At 38.5% G+C, this 26,092-nt stretch overlaps 1 protein-coding gene across 10 annotated transcripts in view; it reads right to left on the minus strand.

Moving 5' to 3' along the window:
• ADGRL2 (adhesion G protein-coupled receptor L2) overlaps window positions 1-26,092 on the minus strand; it is a 594,788-nt gene that overhangs the window by 478,668 nt on the left and 90,028 nt on the right. For 3 of the 10 annotated variants that reach the window (XM_070592477.1, XM_070592504.1, XM_070592482.1), the window contains exon 2: window positions 22,200-22,380. The exons of the other annotated variants lie outside the window; for them this stretch is intronic. The gene's annotated coding sequence lies outside the window, so the exon portion shown is untranslated. The remainder of the gene's footprint in view (window positions 1-22,199; window positions 22,381-26,092) is intronic. 10 annotated transcript variants of the gene reach the window in all.

The raw sequence follows: 26,092 nt of genomic DNA on the forward strand, positions 1-26,092 counted from the left end.
AGTAAGGACAGAAAACGGATTTATTCAATAACTGACCCAACAAATACTTTTAGCGATATTTGACATCTAATAGTACTATTTTAATAATAGTATACTATATTAATAATATAGTATGTTAATACTATAATAACATTTAATAATAGTAGTAAATTTAATAGTAAATAATTCTTTTTAGTACTATTAGGTACGAGGATACAGAGGTGAACTAGTTGGTCAAGGTCTCCTCTTTAAGACGACCGTAAAGCACCACGTAATTGAGAGAGCGAGAGGAAGAGAGAGCAAGGGAGAGAAACAGGTTATGAGAGTGTCTAATTCTAAAAGAATGCTTCTGGTTATGTTAAGCTGAGTCTAAAGCTGTGATGATTGGATAGTAGGCTATTGTTATAGTCCAGACAAGAAAGAGATTAATGAGAACCTAGACTAGGTGGGAGCAGTGGGAATTAAAAGGAAGAAAAAGATGCAAGAGGTGTTTCAGAGGCAGTCAATAAGAATTGGCAACTGCTGAGATGTGCAGTAAAAGAGAGGGAAGAGACATAGATGAATTAGAAACTTGGAGCCTCACTGGAGAAATTGGGATGCTATTAACAGAAATACGGATGTCAAAAGAACGAACTAGTTTGATGGGGTAATGATGAATTCAGGTGTGGTACACTGTGTTTGATGTGTCAAAAAGTCTCAGAGAGATGACGGTAAGTAGCTGGAACGGTAAGATTATAAATTAGGGGAGAATCTAGAGCTAGAGAGATTAGGGTGTTCTGTGGATGGACGAGATAGTTGAAGCTGTGGGATTGTCTATAATCATCAATGGTAAAGGAGGATGAGAGTCTCCATAGGAGCAGGGATTCTGGGAAATGGTACAATTAGAAGAAAGTGCAACTGGAGTTAAGGCAAGTAGGGATAATATCAAACAGTTAAATTCTGATTCCTACAGGATCAACACTGCTCTAAGCTCTTCCCAGGGGTTAACTTACCTCATTTTCACATCCTCCCCGAGGAAGTAGATTTTGTTACTAACCTGTTTCATAAATTAGGAAATGGAGATGCAGAGAAGGTTGCTAAGTAGAGTCAAGATTCAAACGTAGAGAGCTTAGTCTCAGAGCCCCTGTCCTTAACCACTGCGCTGTAGCGCCTCTTAGGTACATTGAGTGATTCTGAGAAGAAGGATGTTCTCGTGAAAACAGATATCCCACAGATTCAATTTAAGTGATTAGTTTAGCAAAGCAGACATCCATGGGCATAAGGCATAGGGCATAGAGAGTAACAGCAACATGCATGAGAAACACAGGCAAAAGAGGGGATTTTGATATTAGGCAGTTGACTACAGGCAAAATAATTTTGTTACACTTTTGACAAGTGCTATGAAGGCAACGGTTCCATGGAAGTCTGTATTAGGGGATCCTAATTTATCATACAAGGGGTGTAGGGGGTTGCTATCAGGGAAGTCTACCTTAAAAAAGTGACATTTAAACTGAGCCCTGAATCATGGGTAGGAGTTAGCAGGACAAACAGGGAAAAGAAGGGCCCTCCAGATTCCAGGGTCCTTAGGCAAGAGGAACTTACAGGATTCAAGGAGTAAAGAAATCTGGGGCAAGGATAAGGGAAAAAAAGCCCTAAGGATTCTGGACTTTATCCTAATAGTGATGGAAAGATATTGAAGGGCAAAAAGTGACAAATTAAGGCTCGGATAGTTTAAATAAACTGCCCAAGATCATACAGCTACCAATTGAGCCAAAGGAAACCCAGGTCGTCCCAGCTCCAAGGTCCTCCCTTTTATGCAACTATATTACTATCCAGGGCTGGAGTGCAAAATGTTTAACAACTAGCTCTCCGGGGGGGGGGGGGGGGGGAAGCAATGATTTGTAGCATTTTCTGATATCAGTGTTGTAAATACCATTGCTGATTTCAAGCCACTGATATGAAGTTACTGAATGCAGAGCTGGGAAGAGGTCACACCATTATACAGTATTTCTATCATTCAGCTACAATAATAACAGCTACCTCAAGAACACAGAAAATAATACAGCATACTACAATAATTAGGAAGTGATGAGTTCTGTGCATGTATTATATTTGTTTTTAATATAATGTATTTAACTTGAAATTTATACAATTAATTTTTAATAGTGGCTCTCTAGGGGAAGAAACAGCTTGCTGAATTCCTGAAAACGTCATAATAGGACCTGCTGAGCAGGTACGAGCTGGTGTCAGCACACCACTGTTACCACCTCTAAGAACTATTTCTTGGGTGCACATTTTTATTTTCCTGCTTCTGTTTTGGGAGTTGGTTCCTGGACTCTTAGATGAAAGCTCACTCATGTCCTTGCGCTTATCTCATCGTGTGGATCATCGAGCATATTCAGTGAGAAGAATGCAGTCTTTTGCCAAACAGGCCAAGAGTAGAGGGAGAGGAGCCTTGTGGGGGCCAGGGCTGTGCAATGTCCTCCAGGGGGACACCCCGCGATTGATAAGAAACATTTCTGGCTGACTCCTCACATTTGCTTTCAGTCAGGAGTGCAAGCGTCTGGTTTCAAATATAAATACTTAAATGTTGAATTGAAGCTAAACTTATATTCTCTGTATCCATTGTCATTCAGTCCTGTTATTGTCGGGCAACCTCTTCTTTAGGAAAACCATTGGACCCTAAAATAAAATGTTCAGAAAACACGCAAATGGAAATAGCTTAAGCTCTCAGACTTTGGCAGTGTTACTTGATTTGCTGTGGCCTCAGAAGGGACAATCATAATATTTTTCTGGCTGTCTTGTCTTGATTTATAATTTGAATCCCCATAAATGATAATAGAGAGGGCAATTATCAAAGAAACAGAAAGGGCAATTATCATTAAATTGAAAACACATCACACATCCAACAGGATGAATGACTGAGCTAAAAACAGATTTTGTGGATCTTGCAACTGTTCCAAAAGAACTTAATGGAAGCAGCTTCATCTCCCCACCTCCTCCAATTAACCAGATGACTTTGGATATATTTTCCTTTTTTTTTCCTTTGGATGATAACACAAGGCCTGTTAATCTAATCTGCCTGAATACTGACACTACTTAGGATATGTAAATTTATGAGACTAAACCAGTTGCTGTTTGCCTAGTGTGAAAAAAAGCTTTCCTTTTTTTTGTAAAAACAATAGAGAAAAATTAGTTCTCTTGTTTGTACATTTTCGATTCCAGGAGACTGTAGACACCTCCTCAGCTGTTCTTAACCTTTGCAATGAACCTTTTTAAGTGGGGCAATGTGGTGTTTTTGTTCATGAGGCTAAATAATAGACTGGACATTGAAATTCCCCTAAAGGGCTTTTGTCTTGGTTGGATAAATGGAACAAATTATTCTCCAAACTATAGGCATTAGTTATCATTACTACGAATATGGAAGTAACAGGTAAATGTTTATGAAGGTCTTTTGTGGCGAATTCTTACCATCTGGAGTCACTATTTTAAGGAGTAGAATTATAGACATTCTCTGGAAAGGGTAAGGTGTGGAAGGAGAAAAAAAAACTCAAAATTACTTTTGTCAGCACTCTGTATAGTAAAAATGGTGGTGCTATGAATGTCAATATCTACCTTATGGAGCCTTAACAATCTGGTCCAATCAGATTCTGGGAGGGAATAACAGGGTTTTCCCCTTTCATGTTAAGTAGGGTTCACAGAGTGGATAAACTCTGGCAGGCTTGTCTTCCTAATATATGGCTCATGAAGAAACTAAATATGGAACGATGGAAATGCTCAGACAAATTTAATTTGTATTTATTTCATCTTGCCTCTGATTTTCCCATTCTGCTCCATGACAGAGCCGATCACTTGCCATTGGTTAATGCTTAACCAGATAGGGTTTGTTTACTTGAGAACAAAGAACCATAGGGTGATCCCAAGACACGTGGCTGTGCTCTTAGTTACAGAGCTCAGACATTGAGGTAATGGACAAAAAGGCAGGAAAAAAAACAATTTGAAAGAAAGAAGGAAAGAAAGCTAATATTTGCTAATCATCTACTATTTGTCAGGTACAATGAATATATGTAATTTTAATGTTGCCACTATCTGATATCAAATCTGTTGCTGAGTCCTGTATTTGTACATCCTCCTCCCCCCAAACAAAAACAAATCCATTACATTTTACTATGCTGTACTGTGAATTCTCCTTTGCTTTGGAGGGCTGAGCTGTGCCTGCCGCGTGCCCATTTTGGTGTTTTGTTCTTCAGAGAACAGAATATATGCTGTCCTTTCTAGCTGCCAGCAATATACAACATCAGTGCTGAATATTTTCCTTTTGAAGGCTTATGATTCTCTATTGCATCATCCTTTTTGCTAGCTTCCATCTTCCACATGTTCTAGAGCAATCTTTCAATGTAAGAAATATTTGACAGCTTTTCTGAAACAAGAAAATAGACAAAATTTCTGTCCACTTTACTCACTTTGAATTTGTATAAATGTGTGTGTCCCCATAAATTGCCATCTTGAATTGATTTTATACATATGTGTGTATGTGTGTGGAGGAAATAAATTTTTATACTTATCAGTTCATCTTGGTCAACAAATTTATTTTGAAATACTAAGAGCTCTAAAAAATAAGAAGTGGTTTCCCTTTAAGAGTTCCCCACAGCTCTGCTTGCTTTGAATTTGTAGAACTCTGGACAAGCACCAACTGTTGATTAAGTAATTTACTTTTGGACATCCTCATGGAGGGGGTGGTGGAGGAGGGGATTTCCCCTTGAATTCTAGGAAGTTGCTCTTCGGACTGATATTTACTTCCTTTGATGTCACAATTTTTCTTGATATATGTAAACATTTATTTTTAAAAGGGTTGTTAAAACTTACTGAATATTCTGTTTCAATTCCTGTCAAATACTGGTGAAGTAGAAAGGTCAATTTATGGATCAATATGCACACAGATTGAATGTCAAGTTAGTAAAAAGTGAACTTAATATTATTTTAATATTTTTTAATATGTTTGGAAGTTTTTGAAAAATAAAAATTGAAAAGCCGTCCACTCGAATAGGAAGTATAGGTGTAATAAAATTCATGTCAATAAAGTTTCCTTATCATTAATATTTTTGGGGATTGGTACATTTTTATCAACTGTGTCCAGTACTTTTATTGAAACCCTTTGTCAGCTGTGTTTAATTCTCATAGGGATCACATGAGGTATGCCTCATTGTCTGGTTTTACAGATTTTACAACTCAGAGAATTTAAAAAAACTTTTCATGTCAGGCAGCAAGCAAACAGCGGAGCAGAGAGCTAAACCCAGACCTGTCAGATGCTAAGGCTTATGGGTGGCGAATGCAGTTGCTAGTTGTGCTGATTGTGGTCAGCCATTCTGGAGGCGAAGTAGACTTGTTCATATATTTCATGCTTCTTAGGACAGTTTCAGTTAAAAACTGCTCCAGGTAAGAGATGATATTGATCCTAATTTTTAATACATTTAAATAAATCAGAACGTCAAACTGTCTGCTCATAATCCTCCCCCAACTTAAAACGCACTCCCGTTTTCCACAACCAAACATCCAAAATGTTTGTTTCCTCCAGTTCTACATTCACTAAGGTTCACTCACTTATCCCTCATTCACTCAACTAATATTTATGGTACTTTCATTCTATACCATAGTCTGTTGGTCGTGATACTGTGGCAGCTGCGTGTTGCTGTGATGCTGAAAGCTATGCCACTGGTATTTCAAACATCAGCAGAGTCACCCATCGTGGACAGGTTTCACCAGAGCTTCCAGAACCAGACAGACAAGCAAGAAGGACCTGGCCACCCACTTCTGAAAAAATTGACCATGAAAACCCTATGAATACAGCAGAGCATTGTCTGATAGAACACTGGAAGGTGAGAGGATGGCGCAAAAAGAGCAGGCAGGATTCTGCTCAGCTGTACACGGGTCAATAGGAGTTGGAATGAGTTCAATGGCACCAACATCAGCATTATATACCAGACAGTTTCTAGGCTCTGAAAAAAAATGAAATCTATATGGTAGTGAAGTTTATATTTGGATGAGAGAGAGAGAAAATAAACACACAAAGACATATACACAAGCATAATTACAAGTAAGGTCAAACAGTGATAAACGCAATGAGGAAAAAATGGTGTAAGGACCTATAAAATAATGATAATGAACCTTTATTCAAAATATATTACAAGTGCCAGACACTGATCTAAGTATATTACATAGATTAATTCATTTATTTCTCACAAAACTCTCCTTGGTAGATATTGTATTTGTGGTGGATTGAGGATGGCAGCACATTATTAACTACTCCTCAAATTGAGAGATGGAGTTTAACTCCTTTTCCTTTTAATCTGAGCTGGGCTTGGTGACTTGTTTGATGAATAGAATAGGGCAAAAGAGACAATAGACTAGGTCTGGGCCTAGCTTTTCTGCCTTGTTCTCTTGGAGCTCTGAGCTGCCACGTAAGAAATCAGATGACGGCTTCTATGCTGTGAGAAAGCCCAAACCACATAGAGAGGCCAGGTGTAAATTGAGCCCCCAATGAGCTCCCAGCCTACAATCAGCATGTGAATGAACCACGTTGGCTGGCCAGCCCCCTCAAGCTTTCAAATGACTCCAGTTACTATATGACTACACTAGAATGACAGATCCCAGTGAGAACCACCTAGGGGAGCCTAGTCGACCCACAGAAAAGTAAGAAGGAATAGTAAATAGTCGTTTTAAATCACCAAGTTTTGGGGTGTTTTGTTATGCAGCAATGAATAATTGGAAAAATTATAATCTTCCTTTTATAGAAGAGAAACCAAGGGAAACAAGGGTTAAGTAATTTGCTCGCCAGATGGTAGAATCTGGATTCCAACCCGGGCAGGCTGACCCCCAAGCACCATTTTAAATTCTACCCCACACAGCTTTACCCCTAAAGTGAGGTCAGCATTCCCAGGGTGCCCTGACTAAACTTGGTAGTTGCAGACTAGTAGACATTTCATTTTCTCCATTGAATCACAGTGGTTAAAACTCAGGGCACACTGCCATTGGAATATGATTGCCCAGCAGGATGTTGGGGGGAGGTGTGTGTGTGTGGGGGGCTTTTGCAAAGGGACCTTGTGGTGTCCTTGGCCAGGAAGTATTATGTTGTCCATGACCTTTTGTGGATTGGAATCTTAAGAAAAATAAGGAGGATATGGAGGAGATTGACCTGTGCTAATCTATAATCCTTTCATTGTGTTGTAAAATTATGAGAATTATCCAAGTGAAATACGAAATTGCATGGCATTTTGATTAAAGAAAAGGAGCATGAAGTAATTTTGTTAAAGAGCAAATAATTGTCACAAAACCAAGTTTCTTGGCATACAAATATGTCACATCTCTTGTCTAATCCACAGAACTGATACTCGGATGGGAAAGAAGTAAACGGATGTCTGTAGCATGATAGCAGTAACAGCAAGTCGCTGAGCCAGATGTCCCTTCCTCAGCAAGGAAGGACAGATAAAAGTACAGCGTGCCAAGCAAGCCCACGGACATATTTCCAAAGACGTTTTTCCTTAGGGTATTTACAGTTTAGTGTAGCTGTTTCCATTCCGAAGACTTTGTATACACAACAATAGAACAGCTCATGATAGGTCAAAGGAAAGAACTTTATAGATGCTGCACACCCGCCCCTCCCCCAAGCCTTCTGGGGGAAACTCCTGGTATTCTTGAAACTTTCCTGTCAGACTATATACAATCCAGTGCCTTTTCCAAGCAGGAAATATGATGTTCCAAAGACAACTTGACCTCCTGTTTGAAAATGGGAGTGAGGGGCCAAGGTGGGAAGACAAAACAGGCATGGTCTAAGTATACTTAATTCACAGGCCTGCTCACAAATACAAACAAGCTAATTTTGTTAAGAACACAAGCGAACATTTCACTTAAGACAAAATCCCAATCATTTATTCTCCTCTGGAGTACTTCACATGCATCCTTGAGTTTTTAAAAGTTCAAGTGTTGCATAAAAAAATCAACATAATTACAGAAAGCAGTCCTTCAACAAGAATATCCTGTTTTGTTTCCTGGGTACTCACTGGGGTAGCTCATCTGAATCCTTGACAACATCCAACTCCAAGAACACATCAGGACCGCTTGCTGATCTTGGTTTGTACGTACAGCTTCTCAGCAGTAGGGTTGTTGGCCCCAAAGTGTAAGCCGACAATCGCCCTATTGTTTACTTTCCAGTCAGAAAAGTGATGCTGCTTTTCTTCACTGTGTCTGGTTCTCCATAATCCTAACAGTCATGTTCACTCAGCGGTAAGCCCAAATATATGTTTCCCAGAGGAGATTCAAATACAAGAGACAGATTAGCATCTGTGGCTTGATGCAATCTGTGACAGAGTCAATAGATTGAACAGTAACAAACCTTTGAAAGGGTGGTCAGTATTAAATTATTTGCTAAAGGATAATTTCGTTCCTGAGGTGGAAAAAAATTAGCAATAACTTTTGGGCAGTAAAGACACTGGCTGAGGGCTAATACAACACCCCAAACCTCCTGCCCTCTCGGCATTTCATTCTGCGTAAAGGGAAGAAAAAAGCCCAATTGTGTGCTGATGAATTAGAAAACTTCATGAACATTCAAGAAATACACATGCCACTACAAATTAACCATTAGCAGGGCAAGGTATTCATCCTTTCTGTCAGATTCTGTGGGAAGTATGCCTTATTAGCATGGACGCCCAAAGAAGTAATATATCAGTCCATGTTCACTTATCCTACAAAAAAAGAACAGGCAATCTCAGTTCTGGAAAAAGAAATCGCATTGTTCTTCTTGTCCCCGTTTCGATCCTAAAACTGAAAATCACCAAATGAAGTCCCATTTCCTCTCGGCTTCCAGTTTGTCTCTGTGTTTACTGTGGAATGCGGCTTTGCATTTTAAATCAATGCCATCATACCCCTGAAAGTGATCACACAGCTGCTAATTCTGTCTCCAGTCTCCACCCCTCCCCTACGGTGCAACTTTGAATTTGAATGGGACCAGAAGATTCTCTGGGGGCCACGTATGTGGCCCTTGAGAAGCGGCCCCTCAACCGCTTCCAGCTGGTTTCCTGGCATGTTTCATGGGGATTTGCGGTGAGTGGCAGCTCTGGAATCACTTTTCATTCTGTCAGGTTGTGGTTGGGCTTAGTGGGTTTCTTTGTTAGACTGGCCACTACTAGTCAATTCCCTTGAAAATATCTGGTTTTCTCTTTTTCCCTTAAAGAAAAAAAAAAAACAGCTTCAGACTCCCCACCCTATCCCCAAAATACAAACACAAAACAAACACGGATATCCCTTGGAAATCCTGGGGGAAGCGAGGGAAGGGGGAAAAGCCCAGATGTTCTCAACATCCCAATTTAATTTTGATGTCAGACTATAAAAGATCTTGGAAGGGCCCCATTTTCTGTACCTGTTCTGCTGACCTGCTGTTTTATGAAAGAATCAGGTATAAATTTTACGACCGCTTTTTCATGTTAAAACAAAATAAAATAAACCAAACATCTAAAATGTGCATTTTTGGAGTACAGAGTTTCTTTTTCTTTCAGAATAAACCTGGAAAGTAGGAAGTAGGTACAGAAATTAGTAAAACAAAACAAACCAACACTTAGGAGTGAGTTAGGATGGAGTTTTCCATGGACACAGAGAGATTTGGCACTTTCAACACACGTCGTCTTAAGCCAGGGCTTAACAGAGTTTTGTATTTCATGAATTAGTTTGGGGAGGAAAAAAGAGAACAACGTAAGGTTGCCAACATTTTATATTGCCAAGTTACGCCATTGAAAAAAAACCAACTAGCATTGAAATCTTACATCATTTCTTAAAAGAAAGGACATGCTAACATCAGTGAGGGGTGAGAGAAGGAGGAAAGCCAGAGTCTCAGCATGCAAGACAGCCTTTGCAAGAATGAAGAGTTGGCAACGTTTACCCTGACATGCCACAAAGGCCTTCCGAAGCAGCCAGTTCCTGAAACCCGCCAAGCGCCTTCCCACCTCACTGCCTTTACGCCAGCCGTTCCTCTGACTGGAAATCTATTCCCTGGGACGTTGGCAGAGCCCTCCACTCAGATGGAACCACAAGAGGCAGGCTTCCCTAACCATGCCACTTAAAGTCCCTCTCCGCAGACCCCGTGCCGACTGACTCTCCCCTGCCCACTCCCATTCCTCTCCATTATTTCCCTACCTTCCTTTAGTTTTCATCAAGCCCTTGTTAGCACTTGTGACTACCTGGCTGTGTGTTCTTCGTTTGCTAATTATCAATCTCCTCCATTACAATATAAAGTCCATGAGGTCATGGGCTTCACAGCCTTTGTTGACCTCTTTTTCTCCACTACCCCAAACACTGCCTGGCACGCGGGAGGCAACAATACATATCTGTTCCATTTACATATATTTATAATTACATACGGCTTATTTTTCTCATTTTAGTGTGCACTGTTTGGCCTATGGAAACCACTGTTTTCAGAAGGAGACTGAAGAGTCCCTTAGGCATAGATCCAGGCACAAGGGAAGGAGGGACACATTTGGTGCCTGCGTTCTTTACTGCAACTGATTTCCAAGCGCAGGAGTGAGAGAGTCTTGTTTCTTAGGACTGGCAACGACCCGACCCCAGAGTAGGCTGCAATTCTCCCGACCGCTGACTTAGGGACAAGAAATATTCCGACCTCAGGTAGGATGTACTCACACCCGCTTCCTCCCCGCCTCCCCAATTACTGAATCCGATAGATTAGGCGATAGATTAGGCAGTGGCTTGTCGGCTTCCTGGCTCTTTACACCTCTTGAATTGTGTATGTAATTTTCTTAAACAACAAAAGAATGTTTATCTACTATTAGAGCGCAAACAGCTATTGGAGAAAAAAAAAGTAACAATAGCAACTAGGTGACAGCACAGTTCACTCTTCTCTCTCACAATTATTCACTGGGAAGTGGTGGAACCGGGCAGTCAGGTCCTCAGACAGGCCTTAGGACCAAGAAAAGTGGGTCCTTGTAGAAAAAGCTGTTTTCCAACTGCAGATGGGTAGTTCACAAATAGGGATAATAGGTTTCAAAAGTGTATATTCCAAATTTTTGTAGCATTTGGGGTCCTAGATAGGTGGTTCAGGTTTTTTCCTGAAAAATATCATTTCTAGAAATATGTGGCTCATTTTGGTACGGATTTTTTTGTGTGTGAGGAAGAGTGGCCCTGAGCTAACATCTGTGCCAGTCTCCCTTTATTTTACATGGGATGCTGCCACAGCATGGCTTGACTGAGAGGTGCTAGGTCCTCGGCCAGGATCCGAACCTGTGAACCCCAGGCCTCTGAAGCAGAGTGTGCGAACTTAACCACTATGCCGGCAGGACCCCCTGGCAGGGAATTCTTTTTCCCCTAAAAAATAGAGAATGAGTCCAAATGTACCTGATGCAGGTTTCCCACAGATTTATTTATTTATTTTTAAAATTCGGGTCCGATATCTGCCCTTGCTGCCACACTTCTGAGAAGTAGTAACATGTAGTAACAAAATGGTGTACAAATAAGTGAGACCTGACAACAGGTCAAGAAAATGAGAGTTTAGAGTACATACATGCATGTTTGTGTTATGCATATATATGATAGGGTTAGCATTTATTGGTTACTATAATAATGATGATGAAATTTCAAATGGAAAGTGCAAAAGTGTAGATCTTTTAAAGTTCCCTTTCTCTCTCTCTGCCTCTCTCTCTCTCATTCCTTTATGCTATGGAATGGACTGGAGCTGGGGAATTTAGAAAGCCTCTGCTGATTAATCCATCATATTCTGACAACTAAATTCCCAGAAACAGAGTATTTGACTTTCACACAAAGTGATGTTTGACTGGAATCTTTCAAGTCCAAGCCTATGAAGTACTGAGAGGAGGACAGCCCCATAGTGGGTCCTCAAATAATGGAAGCTTCTGGTCTTCTTATTAATTGCCCCATTAAGAAACCAAGAATTTCCATGTCAGACCAGCCAATTCTACCATCTGAATACCATCTCAACTGCTATGTCAGAGAATGTTTTGTAAGAAGTACAGACTGACGGCAGTTGGGCAGACATTCACACTCAAGGATAAGAATAAAAATGTTAAGTGGTTTTAAAAAAATCAGCAAAGTGAGATTTGGGGCCATCCTCAGCCCATGAACTTGTCTTAGTTTAGGATTGTATATCACGAAGATTAAAACTAAAGCCAAAGCTTAACTTCATTGATATTTGAAATGAAAATGTTCATTTACTTTTCAAAACTGCCCCGACACAATGATAGAGGCAGTTATTTTTGGTAAAAATGGATTGTGGACAGAGGAGCTGGCGAAAATGCTCTTAAGTATTCACGTAGGACAAAAACCTTCCTGGCACTAAGAAGTCTCAATTGGTTTTTCAGCTGCGCTGTGGTTTATTGTGTGCTTTAAATCAGCTCTAAGACTATGCTACATTCCATTGTGTCTGTTAGAAAATCATTATGGTGCAATTAAAAGCACTGTTGTTTCACAGACGAACATGGAATTTTCCTCCGTGTCTGACGGCTGCGCACTTCCTCCATGCCTCTTGTGGTTATCTCCACTTGCGATGGTCAAGAGATACAGCTGTCGGGAAAGCACTCAACAGATGGCAGTTGCGGGGTGATGCTTCATCCATTTTTGGATGCTCTCTGACACCCGACCTCGGGACTTCCATAAATGCTGGTGTGCAACTGACGCCTTTCAAGCAAGATGGGTCTGGAATGTTCAGTGACAAAATTCATCTTCCTCCAGAAATGAAGAGAAATTGAAGTGTCCTTACAAAATGAAATGTGCAATATAATACTAAAACGTATTGTCCTTGGAAACTTTGTAGCTGTTATAGATAAGAACAACTAACTAGATAGAGAGCCTGATACATCGGTAGACCACTTTTTCTTCAGGAGGAGAGCGGGGTGAGATCAATCAGTTCTTTCATTTTTGTAAAGCTCTTTAAAGATTGGCTTTATATTTTTTAAAAAGAGTGATTTACCCTTGGCTTCAGTAATGACATGACTTGTCAAATGACATAATCTGTGATGAAATTAGTCTAAGTGGTTTAAGAATTAATTAAGTGGTTTCTTTTAACATTTCAGGTAGCATTTTAACACGAAACGCTTAACCTTCTGTCTTCGTTATTTATACAGTACATATACGTGTATAACATTATTATGGGAATAAAAAAATAAGAGGAAGTTGATCGACAAAGATGCAGAACGATGCACCGAACAGGGCCTGTAATTCTGCTAGATTATTCAGTATTCAGTGTCAGAATTACAGATTCTGTATGACTGACTTATTTCTTCCTCTCAGTTACACAAACCCTTTCAGGTTCTAAAGTGTCAGTTCTGTCCAGTGAGCATTCTGGGCTCTCTGGATGTAGATATTTTAACACAATGACAAGACAGTATTGGATAATAGGAATATGTCCTGTTTCTATGCCCTGGACAGTGTCCTGGGCATGCCTACCTGCCAGCTCAATCCACCCTTCAATGCCGGGAAATAAGACTCCGTTATCTTTAGTCTGATCTGAGTGTGAGTAGAGGCTACACAATCTTAAAAGCAGCCAACATGGGGAGAACCATGTCCCATGGCGTTAAGTTTAACTTTGTCAAAATTGTTGTCTTTCCTTTTACCTGTTAGCAAAATCATGTCCAGTAGTTCACAAAGATTTATATTTCTTCTAAAACATGACACTCTGACATTTTCTGTTTGTCTATTCATGTCCCAGAAGAGGTAACCATGTACTATATATGTTTTCCATTAATATATTTGCAAGTTGGCCTCACTGGTTGATCTCTGAAAGATTTCCAGTGGATAAAACATGTGGAGTGAGAAGCTATAAAAAGGAGTCTTTTTAGTAAATGCATAGCAGGTCAGCAAACAGAGAGAGGCTTCAGAAACGTGATAAACTACATGGTATAGTTTTGAAACACATTATATGTGTTTTGGAGCAAAAACATTTCATTTATGCTAAGAGCTTAATATGTGTCAGGTATTATGATAAGTCCTTTACGTATTTTATTTTATTTTATTCTTACACATGTGTGAGATTGGTGTTATTATTCCCATTATACTAATGAGAAAATGGTGGTACAGAGCAGATAAATAATTTGTCTAACGTCACAATAAGGTGGTCTTCGAGGTCCTTATGATTTCCTATAAGAGTATAATTGTTTCTTCCTTAAACAAAATACGACTTTGTGCATATAAGATATTCCACGATATTTCTACTGGATGTAGGAGCTAATTAATAAAGCAATTAAAAGATAGTTTCATTTTTATAAGGAAACGCATCTTAATAGCTTTAAAAATAATACAATTTCTGTAAAAAAGCAGTTTGATGGATATAAAAATGTGTTCTTTTGAAGGATTCACGTATTTTTATAATAAGTAGAGTGTTAGTAAACAATCTTTTCCTCAAAATTGCATTTGTTTTGTGATTGATATAAGGATAATTTTACATCCTTTAATAGAAATTAAAAGAAAATTCTTCCTTTCATCTGTTGAGTGAAATGAATCTGTAAGTAAAAGTATTAAGAAAATTTTAGAGACCCTCTTTCTATTGTCTATAGAAGGTAATCTGTTCCCGGCTGAGACAAGTGTGGGAATGACATGACAGGATACACTCTCAAAATAAGCATAGTATAAAAATGATTGAAAGAATATATTCTATGCAATAAACTTTATGTTTTCTCCCCAAATTTTGAAAGTAGCAACCCTTGAAGTCTGTCTTACACCGAAGGGAGACGACTAATTGAAAACCTAAAAGTGAATCCTAGATTTTCATTTGTTTCTTTATTCCAGGACTATATATTCAGGAGAGGAGGAAAGAATCTGCCGTTGAGATGCTCCGTATTTACCTCCAGTATCTTGCCAGGATGCGGGCATCTAGCGTGACACCATAATGACAGCTCAAACGCTTACGTGGACAAGACAAACCCACAGTGGAGCTAAAACACCATGAGAGCATGTGCGGCAGGAAGATAAAAAAAGAACATTGTCCTATGGTAACTGCTGGCACTTGTGTATATATTACTATAAATCGAAGCCATGCAGGGAGTAAGAGATTAGAGCTATAATTGCCATTTGAGATTATTCTGCCACCTAATTCAAGTCGATGAGAAGGGTCTAATTTCTGTAACAGTCCTGAAGGCTTACTTTATGGCATCCACGATTGTACAGTTTTAGTTTTGAATCAGTATGAGTTTTATCTCTACTTATGATGCTCCCATCCCCATAAGTAAGAGGGGGATCAATAGTAAAAGGAAACCAGCAAATTGTAGGCTTTGCAATACATCTAAGGTATTAGATGGACATAATTTAAACAGTTGTTTTTCTTTTCCTGAGGAATAAACATATAATAGGAGAAAAAATGAGGTTCTAAAGGGCTTATGCCTTCCTAAATATTTTATAGCTGTGTTAAATGCAGTGTTGCTCTGTAGCTCCATGGCCGAATGTGTGCTGATGATCATTTGCTCACCAACTGAAAACCCAAAAGCTGCTACTTGAGGTTTTTCATGCGGTTTTAGCCTTGGCCCTTCTGTCAGTGTTTCACTGCATGATTGTAAAGAGCAACTCTTTGCATGTGAGAAGACAGATGCTCATGATTTAAGCAAGGAAATGCACCACAGTACTTTTACTCAGCTGATATTTAATGATTTACCATTTAATGTAGTTCATCTTTCATAACCCCGAGTTCAAACAGAAGCAGCTGCTATTAGGGATGCAATAATATCGAGCTTCCCACCAACGACCTAGGAGAGCTTCTTTTGTAGTTTTAGCTGCTGGCCCCATCTGGCCTTTCCCCTAAGCATGACAACTGACAGAGAGAAACAGTTTACTTCCCGTCAGTGGAGGCCTGGACAGAATGTATAATTATGCCAGCTAAAGATTTTCAAATCAAAACTCCTTGTGTTAACATCACTCTGCAATGTCGGAGGACAAAACAATGCACTTTATCTCATTATCAGAAGAACACTGAGAAAACTCAGAAAACATATGGAAGATCATGCTGAGCTAAAATCAATTCAATGGGTAGAAGGGTCCCTGATTTCATAACTGGAAGATAAACTCATTTTCTTATAATTTCTATTTTCTTTTATTAGTGTAGGAGCTTTTTGGTAAGGTGTTTGAAAATCTTTCCTCTTATTTTAGAAGATATTGTGATAGATAGAGATACAGATATTTAGATGGATGGATTGTTAGATAGGTAGATAGAAAGTACTTTAAAAAGTATCTTTCAAAAACTGAAGCATAAGAGGGCTGGCCCCGTGGCTGAGTGGTTGGGTTCGCGTGCTCCGCTGCAGGCGGCCCAATGTTTCGTTGGTTCGAATCCTGGGCGCGGACATGGCACTGCTCATCAAACCACGCTGAGGCAGCATCCCACATGCCACAACTAGAGGGACCCACAACGAAGAATATACAACTATGTACTGGGGGGCTTTGGGGAGAAAAAAGGAAAAAAATAAAATCTTTAAAAAAAAAAAACTGAACATAAGAGCTAGACATCTAATGAGATTGAAATCTTTTGGAGGAAGAATGATATCGAATATGCTGATGAGAATTGCGGTATAAATGTTATCAAATAGAATACTTTAAATACATCTTTCCTGTTTAAAGCGTTATCTAATTTAATAATCTGTTTTCACTTTGACATTATTGGTAAGCGATTGAAAAGCAGGTAAATATTCTAGGTTGCCTCTCTTTTTCCTGTTTTTCTTCCCTTTGGGTAAAATTCTAGCATCCATAAATTGAAGATTTACAAGGGAAAAAGAGGATTCTGAATTTTCGCTACAATTACAGGCCTACCAGACAAGAACTCTTGCCTAGTGATGGCTATATCTAATCCCTTGACTGCTTATGGTAGACCAAGAAGATTTTCCTTTTCAGTGATATATTCTTAAAAGACAATAAAGGCAATTAGACCTTCACTGTGAGATGTTTTCACAGTGAGAAACATACTTTTGTGTGCCCCTTTGATGGGATTAGATTGACTACAACTACTGCGTGGGTCCCCTCTACCCACTGAAACATTTTTCATTTACAAAGCCAGAGTCAAGTCTTTCCTCAGGGGATTTTCCTATTTAAAGATTTCTTTTTTTAAGCTTTGCCCATGGTTCAGAAGTATTTGTATATGCCTCTATGCATCATTTGAAAATACTGTCCTAGAGATATTTATGCATTTTCCAAAGTTTGATGATGCTTAGTATTTCGGATTTGTCATTTGGCATGTAAATAGATAATTTGCATAACATTTGTAATTATGCAATTATGACATTTGAAAAGATAAAGAAGACTTTCTCACTGAGGTTGCTGAAAAGGAAACAGTCATAAGTGTAAATGTGCTTTACCATTGTAAAGTTGTGGATAGAAAGTTTCTTTGTCTACTTTTGAGGCGGAATTCCCCTGCCCGGTCCACTACTGGTCCAGGGCATAAGATTCCTGGATTTGCAGCCTCATCATTATTTGTGGAGAACACTTTTCAATTGTTTACTTATTTGTAGCATCTTACAGAATTTCTTGTAGGGAAATGGATACATTAATGCAGGAAATTGGGCCCAAATTACCACGATTTCATTTTAAAAGGAATGATCAAAGTATAGATTCTATTTTAACTGGGAACTGTTTAGTTAAGTTGCCACAAATTGGAAAGCAGGTAGAAATGTATCCACCTCAACATTTAGAAAGTTTGATCTGGAATCCTGTCCAAATTCATTCTGTGAAAGTTAACATGAGCGGAGCCGTATTAAAATAGAGCCAGAGCAGCCAGTTCAGAGGAATTGCCTGGTGCGTCTTGCTATCTTCCAAACTGGATCAAACTGCTAACATTCCAAGAAGTCGGTAAGAACAAGAATATCCTGTTTGTAAGGACTGGTAAAATTGGACCTTGCCGATGATCGAATCACTAACCCATCAGTGAAGTAGAAATCTGGTCTTTTGCCTGATGAGCAAATCTCAAGCCAGTCTACGAAGTACAAACCTAGCCTCATCTCATCCAGCACCAGTGACCGCTTCTTTAATACAACTGACTTCACCTTCCTCCTTTTTTCCCATAAAAACTCTGAGTCCCTCTCTTGTAGGTGGAGCATCACTCGGGTTTCTCCCTGAGTCTGTGCTCCCCAAATTGCAATTCTTTGATCCCAAATAAATGCTTTGCCTTTTGAACTGGTTTCTGATTTTTATAGGTTGACAATTCTTTCAGCATGAATACAGACAGATATTTTATGAGATTTTTATTTCCCTATTTGCTCAATTCCAAGATTTATAGGAGTTCTAATTTGAACCATGGCAGAAATGCCACCACAGAAACAGTGGGGGGTTTTCTCCACAAAATTTTATGATAATTGTTTCCAGGCCCCAGGGCAAATTATCATGTGGAAGTATGTCTTTTAAAATGGTGTTTCAAGTTTATTTAGCCTTTTAGACTTTCAAAATAAAAATCTATTTTTTTTGTTTGTTTTTAGAGGGGGAGATATTCTGCTTCATTCTATTTTTATCAGCCTTAGAGTATTTGTTGGGTAGCTATTGTTGGACACTATGTTTTCACAAATAGCGAGAACAGATTTCAGTCTTCAGTGAGCTGGATTATTCAGGTGAAAGTGGTTAGGGCACTCAATGAAAGGGGAACATTTCCCAATTGTTTATTACTAAGAGCTATTTCCAAGTGAGCCTCTTAAAATAAGTTCTTAAAAAGGACAGAAAAAAATAAAAGTAAATATGATATTGTTTTGCAAAGAAAGGGTCTAAACGGTGCCAAACTTGGCAGGAGGTGGCCGTTAGGATTAATATCATCTGAAATCTAACTCAGCGTGGGGACTATCGTCTTATCTAAAAAAAATTACCAGATCACACATGACAATATTCAAATTAGAAAAGGTTAGAAATATATCATATCTTCCCAAAGAAATGATCTATCAACCTTCGAAGTAAGAAAACCATGTCTGGAACTCAAATCACGAAATAACAAGCCAACATTTCTGTGTGAGAATGATAGACCGTAATATAACAAATAGAGAGGCTGGTCACAGATTTTCTGTCTACACTGATCTTAAATAATGTCACCGTGTTCACAACCCATGACATGTGCCATATTACTAAAGGACTTGTGGAGAGAAATAATCTGTTCAAAGAGGTTGAAGTATACAGGAAGGAAAATAGATCTTACTTCTTTTATCTACTCTCTTCTAAAGTCATAGGAAAAACTCGTATTGGGACCTAATGGAATATTTTAAGGCAAAATTACAAAGGAACACGTTAAAGAAAAGCACCTAGCGGAGACTTCTGAAAATTATTTTGTAAAAGAATAGTCAAAGTTAATGACCAAAAGTCCATGATTTTCATCATAATGAATTGCCAATTTAAAATTGAATAATGGCAACTGAAGTATTTTTCTTATCATTAAAATGTGAGTTTTTTAAAAAATCACATTTAATACTCCTCATTTATCCCTACCCCTTTTAGAGTGACAAAAATATCCTACAGTACTCCCCATGGGTTACAACAGATTCTGTTGTACTTATAAAATGCAATTCAGGAAAATTTAAATTCATTTTATACAAACAAAATAATGAGGAAGCAAAAGAAGATGTTTGTTGTACCCAGAATAAAACATTGCATGAAAAGAAAAACCTCTTTAATTCTTCAGGCAGTCATTTCTAGTGCATGTACTGAAGACCACTTGCCTGAGAATTACCTGGGAAACTTGTTAGAAATGCTGCCTATTCCTGGGCTCTATGCCAGATCTACTGAGCCTGATTCCAGGGGAATGAAATTCAGAACCTGTTTTACTACATACATAGTCACAGATGCTTCTGAAACATGGACGACTTTCAGAATCACTCTCTTAAAGACAAATCTTTAGCCTATACAATCAGTGAAGATCACTGGCCAAATCGACGTAAACCTGTGGAATTAGCTTAACTCTGAAACATGTGGAATCAAGAGAAGATGAATATTTTCTGTTGCGTCTTTGTGTTTTGTAGAGTATCTCGCACATGGTAGGCGCTCAACCAATATATGTTAAATGAATGTATAAATGGAATTTTATCCATTACGCAAAGATAAATATCATTTGGATGTAAAATATCCATATTAGAATAGGAAATCACAATTGGGAATTTTCAAAGGAAACTGATTATTTTAACTCCTATATATATATAATACTATTTGGAATATAGAAGGTAAATAAGTAATTTAAGTTACAGAGGAGGTAATAACAGGAGGACAAGGGGACAAGCTTAGGAAGAACATAAAGCAAGTCCCTGCTAAGATAAGAGACAGAGATGTTGAATTTACAAGCCATTACTTTTTCGTCTTTAACTTTTAATATTTTTAAGCAGTAAGGTTGTTTAGGGTAAGCACAGTACAGTTCCTGTATTTATAGATAAAATTATTAACACTAAAAACAAAATCAAGAATATGAATGTTCTTACCCTTATATATTTGCTGAAAGTAATTTTCCTTCCATTTTAGCAAGGAGAAAAATGAGAAACTTGTTTTTACATGTTTATTCCTTTATTCACTCAGCAAATACTTATTGATTGCCTACTCTGTTCATACTTAAATAAGATATGGTCCTTGGCTGTGAAAAGCTCGTAGCCCAAAATATTGAGAGAAATGGCTAAATTAAAAAAAGGGATAATGGCAGATACAGGTCTATAAACATTTTGTGCCATATGTTATAGATGATCAGTAGTGTATCAGGGACTACACTTTTCTTCCTTAAACCTCTGTCATGAATCAGCTTGGAGACCACATAATTTAACAGGTAAATACATACTTGAAGTACTTGAGGGTGAAGGTCAGGACTAGCTGCAGGTAGGCTGCCTCCATTGGTATTTCAGTGCTAGCCCAGAAGGAAACATTCTCCTTTTTATCACAGATGGTTACCCACTGAAGTCAGATGCTCTGATTCGGGTCATACTCGTTGGGAGTATTTGTGAGCAAAAGGCATTAGCATTTACATCTAATTCTTTCTTTGTTGAAGTGAGATGTCATAAGCTTAATAAACACTTAGTCAAGTGTTTACAGACCGTCATTAAGAGCGGCAGTAATATTTCCCTTTCCTCTTCTCGTATCTTTGTTAGGGACACCTCCTTCCCCACTATTGTTAAACCGGGTGTATCTACATCCGTTTCTTTTGTAATAATCTGTTTAGCCTCTTTACTGGTTTTGTCTACTTAATTAATGGACTAGCCCCTGACTATTGAGGCCACTATTATGTTAATTTTCACAAAGAGATTATATAAAGACACACATTGATGTCTCTTAAGAATGTGACGGGTAGATGAAGGTATTTGGCAATACTTGAAATCAGCAAGTCATTAAAAATTCTTCCATGATATTACTAATTTGTTTGTAATAGCTTTCTAATTGCAGCATATAAACAAAGACAAATGTGGGAAGGACTGCATGTAAAAAATATCCATCTTGTCTTTTCTGGTTAAAACAATGATAATTACTACTTCTGGTACAGTTGAAATAAGGGTAGAAAGCTCTATGTGTGCCCTTGGTTGACAAACTTCTAACGTTTGGGTGCCTTTTCTGAAAGGCACTCTTCCTTTATAAAATGTTTGTTGTCAGTTGGTGGCTTTGTGTAGTCTAGGAGAAATCACAGAGATGCAGGTGCCTTATGAATAACCAGATGGGAAAAGGAAGATGATCAGACTTCCTCCTAGACCCTATGAGTCAAATAGGAATGACAAAAGATTTTCCTTTGAAACGGTAGGGAGAGTGAAACTGAATTTTAAAATGTCCTGTATACAAATGACGATAATGCCTTACATAAGCCTCTTTCTTAAAGACATGAAACCTGTTTTCTAGAGCTTTTCCCATCGCCAAAGTACAGCCAGCGTCTGCGATTAGACTCAGCAGCTGTTTAACAGTGCCAGAAACACTTATGAACCTCCAAAACGTTTCCTTCAAGCAAAATAATACTCTCCAAAGAGCGAACTCCAAGTTCATTCAGCACTGACTCAGAGGGAAGAGTGCCACCTATTGAATCACGGCCTCAGTATTCACAGCACCTGACGGGTCCTCCCAGGCTCCCTTCCATCCACCCACTAGCACATCCTGCTTCCCTCAGAGGGCTGGATGTAATAATAACGCTCTGAGGTGGTCTGAAGTTCACGTGTAAGCGTGCTCATATCACGCTCCATAATTTGAAGAAAACACATGCATTTTAATCAGTTTTTAAAACAACCAGGCCTCTCTTCTCATTTACTAGAATGGAAAAAATTCACTTTTATTACCTTAAAGATGCCAAACAGTGCCATTTTATTACTGTGGGAAGCTGGAAGTCATTTCCGAACTCTTTTGGCAAGGACGCTATGTAGAGCATCCAATTCAGTTCTTTAAGTGTCTTCTGAGAACCACCACACAAACTGTGATTTACTGTCTCCAGGAGTTAAAGGGACCCTTTCTACCCTGAAACTGAAGAAAGAAAGGTGAAGTGTGTTTAAGAAGCATCCCATGAGACTTGCAAGAATATGAGACAGCACGGCGCGAGCCCGAAGTAAAGAATGTTTTGATAACCCACAAACATTTTCCCAACTTGTAATTTTTTATTTGGTTTAAAAGATTATGTCGGTAGACTTTAAAAGTTGTGACGACTTTTGTGTATTGATCGATCGGTCTTTAGGCCACTTTCACAAACTTCTTATACTTTCAGGTTATGTGGCTCCGTGTTTTTCTCCCCTGGCTATTTGCATCCTAAATAGATTTTGGTTCGCTTCTACAATGAATACAGTGCCCTAGTTAAAAAAAACACATATATAAAATATATTAATATGTATTTACACACACACATATATAAATACATAAATATCACACCCACTTGCACATTCACATACACACAGTTTCATACTGTGGGAGTACCCACATTTTGTGAACACATATTTGACTGATTAAGAAAAATCCAAACAAGAATCAAATGGAGATTTTGCATATTTTCTAATTTATGTAACCAGAAGATGGCAAGATTCCAGTCACTCTTCTTGCCATTCAGTAGCAACCAACAGCAATAACGTTAAATCCAGTATTAAAAATTATGTAAGCTGAGGGACTGCTATTGCTACTAATTATACTCCCACACATGTGTATTTTGCCCCCAGTGTTATTTTGTTTGGAGATTTTGCCTGGCTAGTTTGTGTAGTCATAAACACGAAGTCCTTGGAGTCGAAAACACAGTAAGAGGGAAATGAGATATTTAACCACCAGTCAGAAAATGTATTTCACCGTAGAGCCTGAAAAATGGTGGGCTCTCTATAAATATCTGATGAAATAATGAATGAATGAATTATACCACTGTGGAAAATAATTAGTCTATCACATCAAAATGAGAAGCTGTCTGATAGTGTAAAAGGAAATCTAGTAAACTTTTTTCTTGAGAAAAATTAGTGGATGATTGACTTTACTTGCCTTTATACTTTTAAACTTTGACTAGTAGTTGTCCAGTGCAACTCTCCAAGCAGTGGATAATTTTTTCTGTTTATAAACAATCCCAAATCTTTCATGGAGAAATGTCTCTCTAGTAATTGCATTCTCAACAGAGTATTATATTCATAAACTGTATCACTAAGCGATCCATGATGGTACCCTGCAGTTGCCATGTCTTTTTTTCAGGGGAAATTAATGTTTTCTTACAATGTTGGCTGTTAATGAGAAAAACATTATCGTTTTTTCGGTTCTGCTAGGGAGGTAGATATAATTTGACACTTGGAGTGGCAAAATGTTAAAACATTGGAAATGTTATGTGGTCTGTTCCTTGTTAGGGCCAGGATGGTATGTCTGTTCTGAAGTAGAAGATGCATACTTGGCAGTATGTTTAGGATTTCATGCTTTTGTTGCTAAATTGAGTAGGGGTAACAGAGGCCAAAGCTTCAAGTAGGACCTGCCAGGAAAATGGTGGAAGGAAGTGGAGGGCTTCAGCCACAGAGCAAGGGAGCGCAAGGCAGCTCCTCTATCCAAAGGTATCCAGCATGTCAGACTCAAGAGGAGTGAGGTTACAAAGCTCAAAAACTTTGATGTATACATAACAAAAAACTAAAGAGAATTTCTAACAGTAAATTTATGGCTAACTTGCTGAGTCATCATTAATGGCTATTAAAAGAAGGCAGTAGAAGACGGAATGGTGTTTAAAGTTAAAGTAGGAAAATGCATCAGTTATAAAAATGTTTCTTTTTTTTTAGAAATATGTCCAGGAAGCTCTGTCCATTTAAAGCTGGCACATACATTGGATTGCCTCATACATACATTTGCTGTACATGTATGTCACGTATTCTTTTCATTCTTTTTTTTTTTTTTTGAGGAAGATTAGCCCTGAGCTAACTGCTGCCAATCCTCCTCTTTTTGCTGAGGAAGACTGGCCCTGAGCTAACATCCGTGCCTATCTTCCTCTACTTTATATGTGGGATGCCTGCCACAGCATGGCTTGCCAAGCAGTGTCATGTCCACACCTGGGATCTGAACCGGTGAACCCCGGGCCACTGAAGGGGAACGTGTGCACTTAACTGCTGCGCCACCGGGCCGGCCCCATCACTTACTCTTCTATAGTTCCATCCATCCATCCTTCATCCAATCATCCATCTATCCCAACAAAGTATTTAAACATCATTTTATTCTTAGATTGCTTGGCCATCCTGACCACCTAACATCATTTTAACATGTTTAACATTTAAACATGACAAGCATTATTACTAGTGATATAGAGACGTGGAAGATGGAGTCCCTTCCCTAGAGGAGCTTACAGTCCAGGTGGAGAGAAAGCGAAATGTAGCAATACCACACAGTGTGATAGATGCTATGATAGCACTACCCTATGACGATATAAGGGCGTGTAAATCAGATGGATGGATCTGGGAAGGCTAATACGAAAGCTGAATTTTAAAAGATAAGTAAGCAGAGTTAGGTAGATGGTGAAGAGGAAAGGTAATTCCAGACAAAATGCACGACATATGCAAAATGTGTTCTTAATAATTGGTATTCATTTATATGCACAACGTAATCATTTAACAAAATGCCCCTTCTTCACACAGAGCAGGACATAATGATTAAATTAACAATGACCTGGGGGAGGCAATAGAGCTTAGTGGTTATAGTTACTGACTCTAGAAACAGACTACCTGGGTCTAAATCCTGGTTCTTCTCCTTTCTAGCCCATAACTTGGGAAATTACTCAACGTCTGTCCGACTCAATTTCCCTTTCTTCCAATGGGGAATAATAGTATTAGATCTCTTACAGTGAGCATTAGATTAATTTATACATGAAAATCTTATGTATATCTGGCATGAAATAATCTCTCAATATATGTTAGCTAGGATAATATTTTCCCTTGTTAAATTTAACTTACTGATAAGAATAATGATGATAATAACAACAGTTGGAAGGAATGTCTGAGAACTATCACAAACCGAGATTTACTACATTCAGAAGCTGAAGAGGTTTCGCCTCTTCTAAAACTGAAAACTGCTGGCAGCAAGATGGAGAAACCCCTAGAGCTTCATTGATGCCCCGAATTCAAATTTTGTCTCTGCCATCTTCCAACTCTGAGGCCTTCGGCAGGTTTCTTAATGCTTGTGCCTCAGTTTCTTATCTCACATGGGGATGCTAAGGACACCAATATCTCCCTCCCAGGGCATCTGGGAAGATTAAATGGGATGACATGTGTGAATGTGACTAGCATCACCCAAAGATTTGTTTCATTATCCAAAAAACCCTTTAAAAATGCTAAGAAAGTACATAAGGGCTAATGCAGGGCTTGTGAAAAATATCTTTCCCAAAATACTTTCTTTAGTTTGAGAGATCACATGTAAATATTCTCATCTGCATTCGCTAACTCTGGAAAACACTCTTGAGTGTTATTGCTGACTTTGATAGGCTGCCTTTGCATCTTTGCCAGAACTTTCTCTGGGTTGCTGCTATTCTTAGAACGCCCTTGGATAATGCGATAGGTTGAATTCGAATTACTCTTCCAATCATTTCGGAGGCAGTAATAATGGCAACCAAAATGGTCATCTGGAGAATGAACTAAGCCTGGACATCTTCAAATAAAATCTCTCTCTCTCTCTTTTTTTGTCCTTAGAATAACCCAAAACAAGATAATATAATGTGATATGAATAAATAAGCATTAAACATGCTAACAT

The sequence above is a fragment of the Equus przewalskii genome, chromosome 24, assembly GCF_037783145.1.
Source record: "Equus przewalskii isolate Varuska chromosome 24, EquPr2, whole genome shotgun sequence".
In the NCBI taxonomy this organism is placed as follows: domain Eukaryota; kingdom Metazoa; phylum Chordata; class Mammalia; order Perissodactyla; family Equidae; genus Equus; species Equus przewalskii.